Genomic DNA, 12,166 nt, shown 5'->3' with positions numbered 1-12,166 from the left:
AGTGGAAGGCATGCACAAGTCGTGCCTTTTCCGGTGGCTAGCCCTCCTCGAGCGCAGCGACCAAGTACTGAAAACATGCGAGGCTCGCTGTTTTCTGTCAGATCTTGAACTACTTTTTCTCTATTTTCCTAGCGCGATTTCACTTGGCAGAAGTCGAGCGCTTTACACAGTTAATTTCACTTTTTCAGGGTTACATAAAAGCACTTTTGCCGATAGATGAAAAGTCGGGTTAGGAGTTTACAACGCGATCAGCTCTAACATGAGCAAATGCGAGACCCGTTGCATTGCAAATGCTTGTTTGTTTTGTTGTTTTAATGTATCTCTTTAGTGACTAGCTCCCATTATAGCTTTGGCAGTATTTATTATATATATTTTTAAGTTATTTCAGTTCTTTGCATCTCTCAAAAATTTAGTTTTAAAGTAATTGCAATGTTTAGGTGATCTATGAGCAGGAGTGAGCCAGCCTTTGTTGCTTCTGCCTACCAATATATTAGCCACACCACCTGTGTTTTACATTTGCGCCGTCTCTCTAAAGAATCTATGCTCTCTATTGTTTGCTGCAGCCCCTGCACGTCACTTACTCGATCTAGCATGTATTTGTTTGTGTTGATCCCCCAGGCCTGCTGAAAATCAAATGTTTTATCCTGAACTTTACTAGCATAAAGGGAGTCACTTAAAGTTCCACTATATAGTTCTTGTACACTCTGACTTGGAATTTTAATCATGCTCTAATCTGGATACAATGAGTGATAGGATTATTACTTATATTTTTATCAATTTTAGTGATACCCACACTAGGTAAGTAGTTTATTTCAAAGCTGCTTCTACAATTCCATACCATTAATGTTCAACTGATGTCCCTTCCCATGATGTCACTTCCTGTGATGGTCACACCCAAGGCATTAAAGTGTCACACGTAAGTACACCAAACACATGGAAATGTCACATACTGGCAGACCGAAAACTTGGCAGCTACGTGCAATAGATCGTTTATGTTGTTTCTTGAGTGCGGCCTTCCTATGGTCTACGTTCAGTGTTCCAGCTGGTGACAGGTATTGCCATTTTCCACCATGGCGTGGGGTTGCTCCACTCTTTAAAATTCCTAATTTAAGATATGACTCAATGGAATTGTATAGGTCCTTGCCAAAATGACCCAAACAAAACTTTTGAAAAGTGGCAACCCTATAACAGTCCCTATCATCTCAAATGTGAAGGAGGCACCAATTATTTTAGTTGCGTCTCTAAAGTATTTTGTAGCTAATTGTAATAGCTAACACATGAAGGGTACATATTGTTTTTAAACCCTTCCTTGATTCAAGAATGGACGGGAGAAAATAAACAAGAGACGTTCACACCGCAACATGGCGCTCCCCATAGGCACATTCTACAATTTTCGGTAACACTCTAGCTCTTTATTAGACCGTTAAGTGAGGGGAGAAATTACTTGTGATCACCCTGCTTTCCTGTTGTAGCTCTTCTGTTAGTCCGTCATCTAGGTCTCTCGCTAAGGGAGGGGAGACACAAAATCCTGTGGATAAGTGTCCATTTTCTATGTCTACTGGCTGTCTGTGTTAGACAGTAGAGTGTAAGCGCGTTTACATCAGCCTCAGAGACGTGACGTTGCTGTGGCTGCGCAGTGAGGGGCGGGCCCGGGGCGGCGCTGGGTGCTGCCAGCTCCAGAAGGGAAGAGGCGGTGTAGGAGGAGGAAGGAGGATGGCGGCGGAGACCGATCTCTGAGAGGTGAGTGCAGAGCAGGCGGCCGCTCCGGCGCTACGCGAGGTCAGCAGGAGAGGCAAGACTGGTATAAGCGGAGCTCTGTTTGCGACCACAACATCCCCTGCTGGTCTGAGTGTTTCGGGTGTCAGCGCCAGTCCTGGGCCTGCAGTCAGACAGCAGGGGTGGGGGTGTCTTATGCATGGGGCTCTGCCGGGAGTACATCTGTTGTACAGGATAATGCTTGCTGACAGCTTGAGTAGAAACCAGGGGGAGGTGGGCGGGTGAACAGGGGTTGTGACTGGAGCCCTTGCACCCACTCTGAGACACATCTGATCGTGCACTTGTCTGCCAATGGCTGGGCCTGGAATATCACACCCGGGGTGAACCACGACACTATGTCTGAAGTGTCATGACCCATATACAGTTCATTTTTCTTGGACGCACTGTACTGGTTGGGGAACGATTCACTGTAGTGGCGATGGAGATGCATCATCCTCATTGGTGTGGGATCTTAGATATGAGTCTGGAGCTGCCTTTGGTCGTGATTTACATTGATCATGCACACTGGGTGGCAAAGTAGCTCCGTAGTTGTTAGTGGGCTTTCACTAGTTTTGAAGCTCTCGTTCTGTTAAGCAATATGAAGAAGGATTTCATGGTCCCTGGGGTTGACTATGACAGTGTCTGCGCCCCGTTAGCCCACCAGTTGCGTGCGGAAGGACAAGCTGACAATTTCAGTGATGAGTCCACATGCTGGGAAAACCGGGTGAGTTAGCCTGACTGGCAAGAAAGCCGTTCTTGCAAACCTTATCATACAAGGCGCAGAACTTCTTCTCACTGTGAGACCAGGCAAAAACATGATCGACTTTGCACACAAGGGTTTGTCTTCAAGTTTGTATTTGAAGGCCACGTATGGCTGGAGTTACATTGCTGTTGTGCACCAGTTGTGGTGGCCCGCGTCTAGTGGCAACGTCATGCCTGTATCAAGAGTAGTTGTTTTAAGACAACTCTGATTCACCCCTTCGATGAAAACATGTTGCCATTTATACGGAATAACGGAACAGCCAGTAACCTATCAGTCGATATACAAAATATCCAATATTTGAGAAAATTAAATATTTGACCGTATGCTGTAGTGTCTTTCAAGCAGAATTGTTGATATTAATTCATCTTCATTGCCATTTTTTCATAATGCGTATAAAGTATTTGTATGTTCAGTTTCGTTTCTTCCAAACACATTTTCACATTTATGGTTACAAAATTGTCGAGGGTGTATTTTTGGATCCCTATCCACATTTTAAATGCAGCCTGCTGGAAGAAAAGGCTCAAAAGAAAGTCATAAATATGCAGCAAAGGGGCAGAGATATGCCACTAGGTTTAAAGAGAGCAGTGCTTCCTTCATTCTCGCAGTGGTACTTACTACTCAGCTTTTGGCCTGATTAGACAGGCACACATTTTAGGTCGTCCAATCATGTCTAAGATATTAATTCTTGGTGTATTCACCTTAACAAAAAGCAACAGAGCATCTAATCTATAACAAGGGTTTTGCCGTAGTACCAACTTTTTCTTCTGCCGTTTTTTAAACTGGTTGGGGAGAAAGTGACGAGGCACCGATCTAGGTGAAAGTAGCAGGTAATGACAGAAACAAAGTAAGACCAGCATTTGTGAGGGAAATTCCTATCCTGCTACAGGACTTGGAGCTGGGGTTTCTGCAAGAAGTGACCATAGCCGGAGATGCCTCTCTGATCTTTCTGTGGCTGTTCTACATCGCAGAGCTTTGTCCAGAGGCCAGGTGCAGCATGCATATCACATTACTTGAATGTTGTAGCCATTTATCTTTAAAATCAAAAGTAAGGGCTGCTCGTAACAGTCTAGCATAAATGTAGTTCTTTAAATTTTGTACAAGCAATAAGGATACAACAGGAATCTCTTAAACAAAATATCTACCACAGTACGTCAGACATTATTAATCATAAATGGTAAATGTGAATTGGTTGGCTGTCCCTTATAGCACACTGACGTGATGTGATAGTGTACAGACCTTTGGTACAAACCTCCACTCACTTGTGTCAACTTTAGTATGAAAATCCCTAACAAAAATATAGTCCTTGCACGGTGTTAAACTATGAAAGTAAAAACTACTGCATTTGTAATGGAGCCCTAAGGAAATGACTTTCACATTCCTAACCACCCTACCTTCCCCCAAAGAAGTTTGTTAATGCATTTAAAATGTTTCCTAAGTATAATGGTACTTTTGAACTTCCATAGAATCTCCAGTTAATGTCCTTAATCTTAAAATAAGCTCATTTTTTTCACTCATCTCTGAGCTCTATTCAGTATTGTAGCATTGTAGTTATTATTGGGGGGCGGGGGGCTCACAGTGCATCTTAAGTTTTACTTATGTTGGAAATTGTTGTGTCTAATTTTGGGGATGCTGTAGCACCATGATCTGTGTTTTGCAGGTTGAAGGGGACTGGTGACAACCACTAAACTGTAATAGATGATTGATTCCAGGAATATTGAGTGTGTTGGTGTATTTATTCAACAGGTTTATGTGACAAGTGATTCACGAGAAAGCGACAAACTAGTTTTACCGTCTGGTTTAATATAAAATGTGTGACAGCATCATCATTCAAGCACTAATCCAGTTGTAGAACAGACTGGTCTCAAAGCATGTATTTGTGATTTTATAAACCACGTTTACATAGAGTAGTGATACCGTTCTACCTTCTCCAGGCTTTGTAGTTATTTGCTCAGTTACTGTCTCTTTGTGAGGTCAGAGGGGAGAAATAAATTGAAAGCAAGATTGCGTTTACACTCTGAAATATTGGAAGCAAGTCTGTGTGAGCAGTGGTAAACTTGTGTGCCTGCAAAGCTTTATGTTGACCTTTGCCAAGTTTAGTAGTATTGACTTTATTATTTATCATCCAACCCCTGACGAATCTATTTCTTGTCTGTGTGCAAAAGGGGGCTTCAATTTTAAGTTATAGGAAATGAATAACGACTTTGCATTTTTTTCATGATTCATATCAATCATTTCAGAACTTCACGTCTCATCACAGATTTTGTTGTAGTGCTGTAATCTTAAAAACACCTTCAATAGTCTTTTGCTGTGGTTTCTCTAGTGTTATAAGAAAAGGTTTCAGTTTTTATTTTTTTTAAATTTGTGAAATAAGTTTTTACAATTTACTTCAGAAATTATGTTTAATTTTTACAGTGGATTCTTTTGGGCTGTTTACAACTCTCACTTCAGTGTATCTCGCCAGAGAAAAATATATTAAAATCTTAATGAATGTTATATTCGAATAGCCTACAGTCCTTGGATTTGGTAGTAATTGTTTGTTGCCTGAGCGGTTGCTTACAGATCCACCAGTTGAGGTAGTAGCTGATGAAAATTGTTGTCTACTAATCGGTTGTATTGTGTCAAAAGTTTGCTTATCACTCACCTTCTTAACAATCCTCTCTTGACACACAGGGGTCGGCAGGTCTCGACTCGCCTTTAGAGATACTTAAAAAAAAGTTGTTTTCTAACTTAATCATATTGAGATACAATTTAAACCAAATAAATTGAAATCTGGCTTGTACCCCTAAATATCACAAACTAAACACGTCTCATTGCAGGATCACATGTTCAATCTAGCACACATCCTTCCTTGTCCGATAATGTTTGCCCACTAGGGCTTGTTTTACACAGTTGATGACTAAACGAAGGATGAAACACTCCAACTGTACATTACAAAAATGTTGCAAATCACCAAGGAGTTTGGTTACTGGATCGGTATGCTGGCTGAGTGCCTCTATAATGTCACAGGACTCAGAGGTGACTTGCAGCGTTCTAATTACATATGTTGATGCATGCATTATTTGTTATGCTACATGGCCCCTATTAGATTTTACTTCCTTACCCTTTTCTAGAGTTTTTATTTTCCTCCCAATCTTCCTTCTTCTGTATGTTTAGGCTTCATTTGCTAATAATATTCTAGTTCCTTTCTTTTCAAAATAGATTTATATTACCCCACCCCTTAATCCTTTCATCCTTTCCCCCTCCCCCACAGATACTCTTTTCTATGGATGTCAGATGGCACAGTGACCGTAGGAAGTCAGTATACTATCAGTGGGATCTTCTCATGGTTGCTGGTTTGGCTCCTTCTTGTTTCTGGCTGTAAACCCATTCTCCTCCCCATTTTCATCAGGAGGAAAATGAAAATGAAACTTGGCTGTTTGTCGTTCCCAGAGTTTTTCTGTCGCTAAATGTGTGATTTTCTTTTTTTCACTCATAACTTTTTATATTTGCAGTGCAATCTGGATACAAAAAACAAAATGAATCCAAGCATAACACACCACTCTGGAGATGCAGAGTTGCTATTTTTCAGAAATATTTTGCAGTGGAAGGTTTCCCTAGAGGCCGTCTGAGCTAGGGCCCCGAATACTCTAGCTATACTGTATGTGATGTCACCATTTAATTGCCATACCTTTCTTCCCCTGCACAGAATGCACTTACATATGTTTAATATAACTTAAGTTGGATGATGTGCAAGTAGGACATGAGACTTGCCGATATCAAAATGTGGTGTACTCTTAACATTTACCTAACTTCACTGTGGCGTGTTGTTCAATTCTGTTGACTATGAGCTTGATGTTGTGTAGGAAGGCATGCACTTATCCATGTAGTGTGGTGTACTTTCTCAGAACATCTCTCATCTATATCTTCTCTCTCTTTCTGTGAGACCTAACTAGGCTGCCTCCCTATCGTAATATTAATAAGGACACGCCTTTCTTGTGCCTATAGTGCAATCACTGTGCTTGGGAGTGTACTTGGCAGAAGCCCTTCTTGGCCTTCAGGCTGGCAGTGTGAACGGCAAAAATTCAGTTGACTTTTGCCAGAATCCAACTACTTCTACGGTTTGCTAATAAGTTGTCAGTGACTAAGAACATTTTTCCAAACCATTGCCTAGACATGTGAGCATATCTGTATTTCAAAACTATGGTAAAAATCCTAAGGCAGCCTCTCCTTAATTCCGTGAAAAATATTTCTAGAAAGGCTTGGTACCTTATTTATAGTTTGGCTGATAGGTTACTCAATCAAAATGTGCCATATGTCTCGGTGCTATTGACTATAATGCACTTGAAATACAGTGAATTAAATGACTGCCACGTTTTAAAGGTGTGTACGGTCCGTTACTCTCCCAATAAGGCCCTTAGCCAAATGAAACACGAAGGCAGCAAGCAGGCCACAAGTATGACCAATATGTACACATTTACTTGAGCCTGTGAAGACACTGAACCCGGATCAAATTGAGGAAGAAAATAGGTATGGATTATGGTAATTCTTTGAGTGAGCACTATTCAAATGGTTTACCCACTTAAGTGGAACAATTTTGAAGGTTGCATAGGCAGGTCAGTCAGTGGGCCATGGAAGGTATGTATCGATGCATGCCATTTAAAATCACATTCTAACTCTTGAACTGCCTGATTCACTCAGTTTCTGAAAACGTCGCATTTATGTGATATAAAATGAAGCAAGTTAGAAGGCACAGGCCTGGCTCAGATGGTCACTAGGGATAGTGAGCAAGGAGTCTATTGTCTCATTCCTTGCTGAGTATGAACTCTGGATATTTGACATGGTTGATTGTTCTTCTCTGTTACAGGAATGTGCTCTGTAAAATGTTGACCCTCGCTCCTTGTAAAGTCCTCCAAAATAGATAGAGTAGAAGTTACTGCCTCTAAAGATGTGAGACTATTGATAACTACTGGCGCAGTCAAGGAAGGACATTGATCTTCCAGTAGTAGGTTGACTGTAGACAATATACACATTGTACGTTGCCATACGGCTCAGGTGGATAAGCAACCTTTTGTACTGTTAGTGAGTTATACGGTTAACATCATATGGCAAGAGTGGCTGGTCAGTTTTTGCTATTTCACCGACGTACTTGTTATAGTCAAATATATACATGGGCTTAGTCACTTCTGCCAACTTGCCCCAAACTTTCTAAAGAAGTACTTGTATCATGAATTTTTGTGAGCACTTTTATTTGCTGTCTGAAAATGTCGCAGTTTGTAATTTGCTGCAAGGCACAGCACTGACTTTATTTGGAGCATTTTACAAACCAACTCCCAACAATATTGTTTGGAATTAGTCAATGCCCAAAATAATCTATGTATTGTCTTTTGATATAGCAACTCCAGTGACAGAATTAATTAGGAGGCTGAACTGTTGGTGGGGGGTGGGGCTGCCAGGTTAGCACAATTTCTGTGCTCTACGCGGCACCTTGAAAACCCTCTGGATGGATTGTTCTACATTATCACTGGCTCTCGGAAGCTCCGGTTGTGATTGCGAAGGTGCATCACAACTGCCTTGCTGTACTGCATGGCCATGTTCTTCAGAAAAAAAGAGTCTTTATCTGATGGACCTCAGTCACCTGAAAATTGTGATCCACGATCCTCTCCCTCGAATGCAGTCTCAATATTAAAACTGGCCTTGCAACCGTGTTCCGTTATTGATATGCAGCCTGGATAGCAGTCATACAGGACGATGCCATGTTTATTTTCCGATCTAAAACCTTTTTTCTTCAAATAGCGTGTGCCAAGTAGAATGCAGAGGTACTTATAGAAATGCTTTTGCACTGAGACCGGTGATAATGTGTGTGACATGAGCAGACAATAATAATGTAGTGCAAGTCAAAGTAGAATACTACATTTTTAAAATGCAATTAACGGCAGAAAAATATTTGAAATGTTAATAAATGTAAATCGAAAGCAAACCACTCCAGGAGCGCAGGCCTCCGTCTGGGTAAAAACTACCTACATGGGAAGATGAAAAAAAGATTTAATCAACTTAAAATACACATATCAATAAGGTAAACCAAAATACAATTGTAATAGAAGAATCAGCAAAATTAAAACTTTACAGATAATGATTGTGATCGAACACAAACTCCCATTGTCTTTTCAAAATAGCATTACAGTTCAACATCAAAATTCACTTAGCAAAAAGGAGTTGGTACACAGGATTTGCGGCTGGGTAATCCAAAACAAGATTTTTTGGGCATCTAGTAACAGGTAGAATCATGCACATAATTCCATATTCTTGGGAGTCAACAACGGTAATCGGCTGTAAATTTGCACACACTAATTCAGGAGCCTTTGCTTTTGAAAATGTGTTAATGTAATTTGCAGTCAACTTGCAGTAATCAGAACCTTACACACTGTAAGTATCTGTGCTTTATTGACATGGCTTGTGTTGTGTTTCACAATTTGTGCACATGCTGATTTTAACTTTGTTTTTTCTGTATGGGTTGGAGCTTCTTTAACTAATTGTTCTTAAGAAGTCTGGTGGGGGGAGGGTGGGAGGTGGGTGCGCTGCCACAATCCATTGAACAGGGCCACCAATGTAAAGGGGAGACTCTCCCCTTTGCAGTTTTGGCCCTCTTAACTCTGACTTCTCCCCCACACGCAAACACTTAAAATTGTATCTGACATATTCTATTTTTTGGGGGTTGATCATGGAGGGCTGGTCCCCTCTTGCTTGGCTGTATGTGGTAGACTGTTTCCATGAGAGGCAGGGTCAGCACTGACTTACATAAAGTTCTTTGTCATGATTGACAGTGAATGAAACACAATGCGTTGGAATACTTCCCAGCACAATTGGTTTGGACTTGTTTCAGACATTCCTCCAATCTTTGTATGTTTGAGACAGCTACACCTGCCAGGCCTTCCCAAAGGGATCTAGCAAGCATCATCATAGTGCATCTCTCTTACCCCCAGGATGTTGTCAAAGGAAGTAACTAACACTAATATCCTTGTGTGCTACAATACCTATGAGATTCCATTTAACAAAATACCTTTCTCCAACCATTAGCACACAGTAATGGCAATCCACCCTTAAATGCCTGTTGACTTTAACATATGTTTTTACAGTAAGTAATTTGGGTCTAGTGTCTCTATTGTAATTTTTCATAATAATCGGATCAGGCCTACATCTTTGATCAGTAACCTATTACCATCACCAACACAGCCCTGCTGTATTGGGCATAAGATTTCTCACATAAAGTGCAGCAAAACACTTCTTTTGAGTGAAAGCACACATCTGCCCAATCAGAATATGTATGGAAGAGAATCAACATTTGGGCGACATCAAAGCTCTTCTTTCAGTAGTTATAAAAGTACTCATATTTACAAAATTACAGCTGGCATTACACTATGCAAGTTTTTTAAAATATCATAAGAATTCTCAAAGTGCAACTCTGATACCCTGAGGGATTGTCCCAGGAAATAACCAGTACCAAATTCCTCGTCAGCTATGGTACTCTGAGATTCCTGTTACAAAAAGCATGCCTACAGGGTTTAACACAGTGTAATGACCACACACCTTTAAAGGCTTATTGTCTTTAACATATGCTTTTTCAGAGCAAATATTATTCAGGGCTACTGTGTTTGTACCTTTTCATAATAAAAAGATTAGGCCTATTGTGTCAATCAGTTGTTTGTCAACATAACCAGTTCAATTATGCTCTATTAAGCATAAACTTTTTCATAGGACAAAGGTGGCATATAATTTTTTTCTCCATCAGAAGCACATAATGTCTGCCCAATCAAAAACTGTACTCAAGGGAATCACTATTAGGCCGGAGTCAACCCCCCCTCTCACTACGTCTTCTGAAACCTCTTCTGATGGTAACAAAAGGCCCTCATTATGAACACAGCGGTAAACACCGCACCACCGGCGGTGGCAGTAACAACCTCCAACAGACGTGCGGTCCGAACCGCCAAATAATGAACCAACTGAAACCCAGGCATCCTGAAAACCACTCACCGCCAGCAGAGGAGTGCCAACAACGACAACAGAGCCTGCCTACAGGCCGATGGAAAGGCCCTACCCGCCCATCAAATAATGTAGCACTAGACTGCCATCAGTTCCAGAGCGGGAACCACTGCCACGCAAAGCCAGGCTGAAACAAACCAAATATAAGGAAACACTCACCAGAGGCTCACACAACACACCAAAGCAGACATGGAGAGAGAGTTGCAGATCATGCCAGCACTGCTCCTTGCCATATACCTCCACAAACGAGACCTCAGACGAAGACAACGACGGTAAGTACTGCAAACTACTAAACAAGGGAATAAAGGGCACAGTTACATACCCACCCACCCTGCAACGCTCCCACAACCCTTCACAGCAGCACAAGCCATACACCCCACAGCAAGAGGTACTTACCCGACACAAGGCAAATCCTACCTGCCCAAAGTACATTAATGTGCCCAACGCCCCCAGACAATGAAACGAGAGACCACGGATCCAGAGTGTGCCTCAAACAACACAGGCCACACATTAACCTTTATTGTGCTCACTGAGCAACAGAAGTGCATATAAGGCCAATGGCCAGTCCATAGTCAAAGAAGTCCGATGGGCCACAATGGCCCCAACTTGACTCCCACAAGTGCAACGGTACTCCACCTCATAGGGGCAACAATGGGGCATCCAGGCACCTCAAGGAACAGGGGCAGCAGGTGGTGGGGGTGGGGATTTACGACTGGGAGGTGGGGGCTTAGATTTTCATTTGGAAGGTGGAGGGGGCTTAGGTTTTGTCACAGCAGCTGGTGGAGTGGACTTGGCCTGGGGTGCGGCAGATGTTCCTAGGCCAGCACGGGATCTCTTCCTCACAGGGGAGGTAGCACAGGAATGGGAAGGGCGGACAGGGGCAGGCTGTGACGTGGGAGGAGTGGACAGGGCAAGGAGGTGAGCACGTTTAGGGAATAGACGGGTTGGGCCAGTGGGTTCAAATAGGTCAGCACGGGATAGGACCTGGAGGAAGGCGTGGCAGTGGAGGGAGTGGTTGTGATAGGTGTAGGTGTGCGTGACGTGGGTGCTGGTGACTGGGCAGTATGCTGAGGTGTTGTGGATGTGTGATGGGTGGGTGTTTTGGTGCGTTTCAGTGTCTTGGGAGGAGGGTGGGTGGACACAGTGGGACAAGACAGGCTGCCAGTGTAAATGGATGTTGTCTGGGTGTCTGCAAGTCTGGTGAGTGTGCTGCATGTGTCAACTAAAGTCGTTGTGGTGAGTGTAGGTGTGGTGTCTGGGGTGCATGAATGGATTGTGTTATTGTGGTGACTGCAGGAATAGGGTCAGCAACGTTGAATGAGGGTGCAGTGCCTGTGGGTGTGCATGTACAGTGGACAGACAGGGAGGCAGAAGAGGTGGACACACTGGGGGAAGTGGATGTTGGGGTGTGTGCATGTGTATGCTTGTGGTGGGAGGTGTGGTGCTTGTGTTTTGAAGTGTGCTTCTTGTGTGTTGAGGTGTGTGTGTCTGCATGTCAGAATGTGTGCTTTGGACGGGTGAAGGGAGTGGGGTGCTGGAAGGGGTAGAGGTGGTTGGAGGGGGGACGGAAAGACCAGGGGCAATGGCTGCCATCCAAGAGGAGGCCAGAGCCTGAATAGATCTCTGTAGGCC

At 42.7% G+C, this 12,166-nt stretch overlaps 1 protein-coding gene across 3 annotated transcripts in view; it reads left to right on the top strand.

Moving 5' to 3' along the window:
• Nucleotides 1-978: 978 nt before the first annotated feature.
• Nucleotides 979-12,166, top strand: part of SHOC2 (SHOC2 leucine rich repeat scaffold protein) — a 401,285-nt gene continuing 390,097 nt past the window's right edge. For 2 of the 3 annotated variants that reach the window (XM_069239395.1, XM_069239396.1), the window contains exon 1: nt 1,585-1,740. The gene's annotated coding sequence lies outside the window, so the exon portion shown is untranslated. Of the gene's footprint in view, nt 1,053-1,584; nt 1,741-12,166 lie in introns of those variants that run through there. The other variant, XM_069239398.1, reaches the window with a different exon arrangement.

The sequence above is a fragment of the Pleurodeles waltl genome, chromosome 6, assembly GCF_031143425.1.
Source record: "Pleurodeles waltl isolate 20211129_DDA chromosome 6, aPleWal1.hap1.20221129, whole genome shotgun sequence".
Lineage (NCBI taxonomy): Eukaryota > Metazoa > Chordata > Amphibia > Caudata > Salamandridae > Pleurodeles > Pleurodeles waltl.
This window is presented reverse-complemented; position numbering and strand designations above follow the sequence as displayed.